This window comes from Leptonychotes weddellii, chromosome 10 (genome assembly GCF_054177405.1).
Source record: "Leptonychotes weddellii isolate Sample4059 chromosome 10, ASM5417740v2, whole genome shotgun sequence".
NCBI classification, from domain to species: Eukaryota; Metazoa; Chordata; class Mammalia; order Carnivora; family Phocidae; genus Leptonychotes; species Leptonychotes weddellii.
Genome location: NC_138378.1, coordinates 23,966,991 through 23,976,485, shown reverse-complemented (window position 1 = coordinate 23,976,485; position 9,495 = coordinate 23,966,991).

Below are 9,495 nucleotides of genomic sequence, written 5' to 3'. Positions count from 1 at the left end.
GGAGGATGGGTTAGCCTGGTGATGGGTATTGAGGAGGGCACATTCTGCATGGAGCACTGGGTGTTATGCACAAACAATGAATCATGGAACACTACATCTAAAACTAATGATGTAATGTATGGGGATTAACATAAAACAGATGAATGACCACTACTGCCCTCAATATCATAAGTGTCAGAGCCAGATTCAGACCCAAGTCTGTCTGACATCAGTTTTTGGTCTTTATCACTATGATATACTTATTGTGAAACACTCATCTTTTTAAAAAGAGAATGTCCTCATGCTGTTCAGAAACTGTTTAGTTTGATGTAGTTCCACTTATCTATTTTTACTTTTATTGCCTGTACTTTTGGTGTCAATTCCAAAAGATCATCGCTAACACCAATCTCAAAGATCTTTCCCCTATGTTTTCTTCTAGGAGTTTTATGTTTTCAGATCTTACATTTAAGTCTTAATCCATTCCTAGTTACTTTTTGTGACTGATGTAAGCTAGGGGTCTAGTTTCATTTTTTTGCATGTGAATATCCAATTTCCCGGCATCATTTATTGGAGAGTCTGTCTTTTCACCACTGAGTATTCCTGGCTCTCTGTCAAATATTAATTGACTGTATATATGCAGGTTTATTTCTGGGCTCTCAAGTCTGGTCCACTGGTCTATGTGTCTGTTTTAGGCCAGTCTCATACTATTTTGATTATTACAGCTTTGTAATATAGTTTGAAATTAGGAAGTGTAATGCCTCCAGGCTTATTCTTCTTTCTCAGGATTTGTTTTGGCTGCTTAGGGCCTTTTGTGGTGTCATATGAAATTTTTTTCTACTTTTGAAAAAAATGCCATTGGAATTTTTATAGGAATTGCATTGATTCTATAGATGGCTTTAGGTAGTGTGGATATTTTAACAATATTAAATATTAATCCTTTTAATCCATTAACATGGAATATCTTTCTATTTACTTGTGCCTTCTTCAATTTCTTTCATCAATGTCTTAAAATTTTCAGAATAAAGATCTTTCACCTCCTTGGTTAAATCAGCCACTCTATGACTTTTGATTGGAGAATTTAATCCATTTACTTTTAAGGTAATTATTGATAGGTAGGACTTAACAGTGCCATCATATTATTTTCTGGCTGTTTTGTAGTGACCTTGTTCCTTTTTTCCCTCTCTCACTGTCTTCCTTTGTGGATGGATAATTTTCTTTAGTGGTATGCTTTGATTCCCTTCCTTTGTCTTTTGTGCATCTACTGTAGGTTTTTGCTTTGTGGTTACCATGAAGTTTACATAAAATGTCTTATAGAAATAGTCTATTTTAAGCTGAAAACAACTTCAATAGCATACAAAAACCCTACCCTTTTACTCCCTCCTCATTTTTTGTTTTTGATATCACAATTTACACCTTTTAATATTTTGTCTTCATCAACAAATTATTGTAGCTATGGCTGTTTTAAATATTTTTATGAGAGTTAAGTGATCAACACACCACCATTTTCAATAGAATATTCTTAATTTGATTATATACGTATCTTTATCAGTGTGTTGTATACTTTCATATTTTTTTATCTTACTAATTAGCTTTTATTTTAGCTTGAAGAACTCCTTTCAGCATTTCTTGTAAGACAGGTCTAGTGATGAACTACTGCAGCTTTTGTTTGGGGAAGTCTTTATCTTTTCTTCATTTCTGAAGGACCATTTTACTGGATAGAGTATTCTTTTTTGGCAGGGCTTTTTTTCTTCCAACATTTTGAGTATATCATCCCAGTCTCTCTTAGCCTGCAAGGTTTGTGAGGAATTCTTTTTATCTTGTTACTTTTAAAGCTCTTATAAGTCCTAGGACTATGTGGCTTCTCTTGATCTCTCAAAGCCAGGTCAAGTGCTAAATGCCTCCCATTTATTTTCCCTAGTACAGTTCCCTAAAGTGTTCAAGGTTATGTGCTTTCACTCAATCCAGCAGAGTTGAGCCAGCCATCTGAGTGTGCTTGTGCATGATCTGCAGAATCTTGTGCATGCCATCTGTAGGGGAATACAGGTGATGCTGGCTACATCAGGGAAGGGGTGTGCGGAGTGCAGGTGATGTGTCATATGAACTTCATTGGCAAGCCTCTTGGTAGAGCCCATCAGGTTGTTAGTAGAATCCATGGTTCTTTGTTGAGTTTGCACCCCAATTGCTCTGAGCCCCCCCGTTTTTGCTCATAGCTGCCACCAGCCTAGTCAGTCATATTGATCCCCTCAGTGTTCTGGGTAGGGCAAGAAAGAAGTGGGACTCTTGGGTAGTGTCCTGCACAATGAGGGAAGCTGGGTACTCACTGTGCTCTCATTTTCCTTATTGGAGAAATCATAGTCTAAGGTGGTAACTGAGTTGTGATGTCTTGGGGGAAAGGTGATGCAGGTAATTTGAAACTGTTCTTCTCATCCTTTTCAATGCATCCGTTCTCATATTTTTGCTCCATTGGGGTTCTGGGATTTCTTTGCTGGATTCTTGGGCTCCCACAAAGATACTCACATCTGTGGGTGGTTGTCAAAATCAGTGTTTCTATGAGGGGATGAAGGCTGGAAACTCCTATTCTGCCATCTTGCTGGTATTACCTCTCTAAATGATTTTCTAAATCTCTCTATTCTGTTTAGTTGGCATTTTTCTATAAAGTCAAACCTTCCCTCATCAACTGGGGCTATTTGGTTTACCTAACATATCATTACAATTGAAAAGTTGAATAAATATGTAATTATTTCCCTCTATTTGCCAATTTTCAGAGTAAGAAGTAGTTCAGTAGTCATTTCAAATGACAATGTAATATCCAAATGTTTTTCTGTTTTGAGGATCAACATGCATGAATTCTCATGATTCAATATCCTTTTTAAAAATGTTTATCATGGACATTGCTGCTATGAACATTGGGGTGCAGGTTTCACTACATCTGTATCTTTGAGGTAAATACCTAGTAGTGCAATTGCTGGGTTGTAGGGTAGCTCTGTTTTTAACTTCTTGAGGAACCTCCATACTGTTTTTCCAGAGTGGCTGTACCAGTTTGCATTCCCACCAACAGTGTAAGAGGGTTCCCCTTTCTCCACATCCTCACCAACATTTGTTGTTTCCTGTCTTGTTAATTTTAGCCATTCCGACTGGTGTAAGGTGGTGTCTCATTGTGGTCTTGATTTGTATTTCCCTGATGACAAGTGATGTTGAGCATTTTTCATGTGTCTGTTGGCTATTTATATATTTTCTTTGGAGAAATGTCTATTCATGTCTTCTGCCCATTTCTTGACTGGATTATTTGTTTTTTGGGTGTGGATAAGTTCTTTATGTATCTTGGATGCTAGCCCTTTATCTGATATGTCATTTGCAAATATCTTTTCCCATTCTGTAGGTTGCCTTTTAGTTTTGTTGACTGTAATGGGAAGAAATCAAAGAGGGAGAGAAACCATGAGAGACTCTTAACTATGGGAAACAAACTGGGGGTTGCTGAAGGGGAGGTGGGTGGAGGGGTGGGATAACTGAGTGACAGGCATTAAGGAGGGCATGTGATGTGATGAGCACTGGGTGTTATATGCAACTGATGAATTGTTGAACACTACATCTGAAACTAATGATGTACTATGTGTTGGCTAATTGAATTTAAATTTAAAAAGTTTATTTTAAATTTATATAATTCACTGTTTCCTGTGTACAGTTCTATGAATATTGTAAAATAAGCTTCATTTTTATTAGAGTTTTAGATTTACAGAAAAAAATTAAAGATAGTACAGAGAGTTTTCATATATCCTACACCTTGGTTTTCTCTATTAAGGTCATATTATTATGGTACATTTATTATAATTCATGAACCAATGTTGATACATTATCATTAGCTAAAGTCCATACTTTATATTTCCTCAGTTTTTTTTTTTAAAGATTTTATTTATTTATTTGAGAGAGAGAATGAGAGACAGAGAGCACGAGAGGGAAGAGGGCAGAGGGAGAAGCAGACCCCCTGCCGAGCAGGGAGCCCGATGCGGGACTCGATCCCGGGACTCCAGGATCATGACCTGAGCCGAAGGCAGTCGCTCAACCAACTGAGCCACCCAGGCGCCCCTATATTTCCTCAGTTTTTACCAAATGTCCTTTTTGTGTTCCAAAATCCCATCCAGATACATTACATTTAGCAGTCATGTCCACTTCAGTGACTTTTGGTTATGATAGTTTCTCAAACTTTCCTTGTTTTGGTGACCCTGACAGGTTTTAGAAGTACTGGTCAGGTATTTTATAGAATGCCCCTTTAATGGAATTTGCCTGGCATTTTCCCCATGGTTGGCTGGGGTTATAGGACTTAGGAGAAGGATCACAAAGGTAAAGTGCCATTCTCCTCACTTCATATTAAGAATACATGCTATCAGCATGACTTATCCTTGTTGATGTTGTTCTTGATCACCTGGCTAAGGTAATTTTCATCAGGTTTCTCCTCTGAAAAGTTACTCTTTTATCCCTCTTTCCATACTCTACTTTTTGGAAAGGAACCACTATATACAGCCCACACTCTAAGAGTAGAGAGTTTTGCAGAGTACTTGCATAAATTACTTAGAATTCTCCTGCATTAGAGATTTTCCTCTTATTCTCCATTTATTAATTTATTTATACAAGCAGAGACTCATGAATATTTATTTTATGCTTTTTGGTTGTAATTCAATACTTCTTATTTTGTAAATTGTGCCAGCTTTGGACACTAGAAGCTCTTTTGGTTGGCTTCTGTGCCCCTTTGACGTAACCCCATTAAACTAAGTTTTGGATTTTTTAAAGCACTTGCTTACATACTGGTTCTACTACAAGCTGCTTCAGGCTGATCTTACATAGTTACTGCCCAAGTCCTAGAATCAACCATTTCTTTAAGGAGTCCTCGTTCCTTTTATAGAGAATTGTATTAGGAAACCAAGGTCTGGGCATTGGATATTCCTACTGCTAAAGAAGTATCGCTTCTAAGACCTCTCAGCCAACAGAACAAGAAATCTATGTATGCATTTTAACCCCCACCATATATACATATCTCCTCATGGAAAATAACTTTATTAACTAGATAACAGTGTTTATATGCAGTTGCTTTTGCCTTTAGTCTTAAAGAGTCCATTCATTTCTAAAGTTATTTAGGTCAGCTTTTGTCCTCTCATCCCCTTTAATGAGGCTGTTTCACACATTGTAATACAAATTAGATTCTTTTGTCATAGTCTGCATTCCATCTTGGGAGCCCTTGATCTCCCAAATGATTTCTTAAAGTTTGTACACTCTTTTTGTGTATCATGTCCTGAAAAATTTTATAGGTTTTGACAAATGCATAATGTCTCACATCCCCTGTTTACAGTGTTATACAGAATAGTTTCACCACCTTAACAATATTTCTTAGTCTATGAGAATAAGAAACAAACCACAGACTGAGAAATATTTGCAAATCACATGTCTGACAAAAGACCTGTATTCAGATACATAAGCTCAACAATGAAAAATTCAATTTAAAAAATGAGCAAGACTCAGACACTTTACCAAAGTTGTAAGGATGGCAAATAAGTATATGAAAAGATGTTGAACATCATTAGTCATTAGGAAAATGCAAATTAAAACCACAATGAGATACCTCTATACGCTTGGTAGAATAACTAAAATCCAAAAAACTGACAATACTGTTGTTTTTCATTTCCAAACTTTCCATTTTTTAAAATAGTTTAAAATAGTATAAAGTAGTTTACATAGTTAAAATAGTTTAAAATAGGGGCACCTGGGTGGCTCAGTTGGTTGAGACTGAGCTGGTTGAGACTCAGTTGGTTGAGTCTGCCAAGACCAAGAGTCTTGGCAGACTCTTGGTTTCAGCTCAGGTCATGATCTCATGGGTTGTGGGATCGAGACCCCCACCAGGCTTTTTGCTTGGCAGGGAGTCTGCTTGAAAGATTCTCTCCCCCTGCCCCTCCTCTCCCTCAACTTCCAAAAATATGTAAATAAATCTTTTTAAAAATTTTAAAATAGTTCTCTTCCTAGAACTTTTATCTTTCCATTTATTTCAAAACTGTTTGCCTTTAAGTCATGAGGCATGGTTGTAATATCTGCATTAAAGTATTTACTTGAGAATTTCAATTTCTGGTAATTTAACGGCTGGCATTTGTTGACTGACTTTTTCCTTGAGAATAGGTCACATTTTCCCGGTTCTTTGTATGAGAGCAATTTTGGATTATATTTTAAGCATTTGAATATTATGTTGTGAGAGTCTGAGTTCTACTAAAATTCCCTGGAGAATGTTGGTTTTCTTTTGTTTTTGACAAGCAATCACCTCCAGATTCAGATTGCTCATTCTCTTACTTTCTGTGGGTGGTGGCTTCAGTGTCAGATCCATTTTCAGAGACTTTGCTATCCTGTTTTGCATCTGTCTTGCACATGCACCTTTCATGGGTAATCTAGGAACTGGGTATTGTGTGATACCATAACTTGACTTAAAAGCATTTGTTATTCTGCTTTGGGCCTCTTACACACATGTTCAGCTTGGGGGTAAGCCTAGGACTTGTACCAATTCATCTACGGTAGTTGTTTACCCTCTTGTCCAACTCTCTCCGCTGTGGTATTTCCCCTTACACTATCTGGATCCCAAGGTTCTTTTTGAGTCTTCTGGCTAGAAAGATAGGTTTCTGTTGGATTTTTAGCTATCTACACTACTGCACAATTTATGTGCCACTGAGACCACCTTTGGGGCAAAATGGTGAGGGGAAAATATAATGGAGATTTCCTATATACTTATTGGACCACAAAATATCCCTTTCCTTTTTATTTTTAACGGAAAGATGTGTTTTTAAAATGAGAATTTTGGGTTCCTGCATCTTTGTGATCATGACAACACTATAACTCTACAGCTGGGTGTGGGGTCGTTGGGGCTGGGCAGAGAAAGAAAGACAAACCGTGGAGATCTCCCATCCACACACACCCATTCTTGGGCTCACAGGGACACATTTTTCTGGTTCTCTGGTCAGAAAGATTGCTTCCCCCTAGAGGTTTTGCTGCCTGCACCTGCTGCCTTTAGGTCAAAGCTGAGAGATAAAAGAAAAAGTCCTTGAAAAAATCGCCCTAGTGTGAGTCATCCCTGAGATTTTAATCCTCACCTCCAATCTACCTGCTATTTTTAATTCTTTCCTCAGGTAATTGCTTCTTGTATTTTGTCCAGAGTTATAAGTTTTAATCAGTGGAAAGATAGGCTCTAGTGACCTTACTTCAACTTGATTAGTATATGAAGCCTTTATATCCTTTGATGTTCAAATTGTCATAACTTTGGGCAGTGGGTACCCTTCAAGCTGATTCTTGTGACCTTCTGTTTTGACCTCATTAAATTTTGAAAGCTTCCTTCATAATCCCTAAAATGACAACTCTGGGGGTGCCTGGGTGGCTCAGTTGTTAAATGTTTGCCTTCCACTCAGGTCATGATCCCAGGATCCTGGGATGGAGCCCAACACGGGGCTCCCTGCTCAGCCGGGAGTCTGCTTCTCTCTCTGTCTGCCCCTCCCCCTGTTCGTACTCTCTCGCGCGCGCGCGCTCTCTCTCTCAAATAAATAAGTAAAATCTTTAAAAAAATAAAACGGCAACTCTGTTTTATTAATGATATAAATGCTATGGGATTTTTCTTTGTTACTAGACAAAGAAGATTATTGGCATTTCCTTATTTTCCACATGAATAGAAGAAATAAAATGATCTGCTGTTTCTTATTTCAACAAAGTTTTGAGAGACTTTAATCATTTAATTTAATAAATGATGCTGTGCGATAGATTGGCTAAACCCAGCAGAGAATCTGAAACACTTGAGTCTTAAAAACACTTCTAGGGGCGCCTGGGTGGCTCAGTCGTTAAGCGTCTGCCTTCGGCTCAGGTCATGATCCCAGGGTCCTGGGATGGAGCCCCGCATTGGGCTCCCTGCTCCGCGGGAAGCCTGCTTCTCCCTCTCCCACTCCCCCTGCTTGTGTTCCCTCTCTCGCTGTGTCTCTGTCAAATAAATTAATAAAATCTTAAAAAAACAAAACAAAACAAAACACTTCTAAAGAAGCATTTCCCCAAGAATCTATAAAGTCATTGGGAAATTTTAAAAAGAATGTTGTAGTTGTTGCTGATTGTGGATTTATGGCTTTTGCCCCCATGTATGTTCATGGAATATAGAGTTTTAGTTGAGGCGCCATCAGGAATGATCTCAGTGGAGGAAACCCTGTTTCTGTCCTCCTGCAATGGATTTTGTAGTTTTGAGTGTTGATTAGGGTAAAATTTTATCTGCTTCCAGGAAAATAAGTTTTCTTACTTTGTGCGAGTGTGTCTCTACTGTTTGGGAACAAGGACAGGAATACAGATGATCCTGGAAACAAAACCCTTAATTTGGAACATTGCCCGTTTTCAGGATCGGGGAATTGCTGCCCCCTGGCGGTTAATATTTGAGTCACAGCATGCTCAAAGCAGCTCGGTGTTTTCTTTTCCGAAGAGTTGTTCATTTTTCTTCTTTTTCTTGAAAAATAAGGGTTGCTCTACAATCTCCAGCTTGCCCAAGAATTTGTAGTTTCTTCTGTCGTTTGTGAGACTTTTTTCCTATGTGTGAGATCATGTGAACTGAGAGACCGTGAGTGGAGGATCCGGGAGGGGTTTGTAATCCCAGTCTCTGTCTTTATGATGCTTGTGATGTGACCAAATACAATATAGCTGCAGAAGCCACACATCTTTGAATATTGATGTGGAGTGACTGAGAAAAGAAAGGAGTTTCCTTTAAAAGGGTTCACTACGGGGCGCCTGGGTGGCTCAGTCGTTAAGCGGCTGCCTTCGGCTCAGGTCATGATCCCAGAGTCCTGGGATCGAGCCCCACATCGGGCTCCCCGCTCGGCGGGAGGCCTGTTTCTCCCTCTCCCACTCCCCCTGCTTGTGTTCCTTCTCTCGCTATCTCTCTCTCTGTCAAATAAATAAATAAATAAATAAATAAATAAATAAATAAATAAATAAAAGGTTTCACTGCTTTGGATAGGTGAGGCTGCCTAAGGAGGTTATTGGAAAGGGTATAAGGTTTTTCTTCATGTCCAGGGGGGAAGAATTTAAAATCACCCCCAAATTCCTAATGTCTTAAGACTGCTAGAACTTTAGGGGCGCCTGGGTGGCTCAGTCGTTAAGCGTCTGCCTTCGGCTCAGGTCATGGTCCCAGGGTCCTGGGTTCGAGTCCCGCATCGGGCTCCCTGCTCGGCCAGGAGCCTGCTTCTCCCTCTCCCACTCCCCCTGCTTGTGTTCCCTCTCTGCTGTCTCTCTCTCTCTCTGTCAAATAAATAAAATAAAATCTTTAAAAAAAAAAAAGACTGCTAGAACTTTAAAAAAATCTTCAGCCTGGGAGCAAGTGGCAAGCACTTGGGGGATTGAACCACCAATTAAACCTTGTAACGTGCAAATAGATTAAATAAGTTAAAGAAATCTGTCTTCAGAGGACTGAATCTCATAATGGTTTTTTACTTGAAAAGGTTCTTTGCAAATAAAAAAATTAAAGTACTA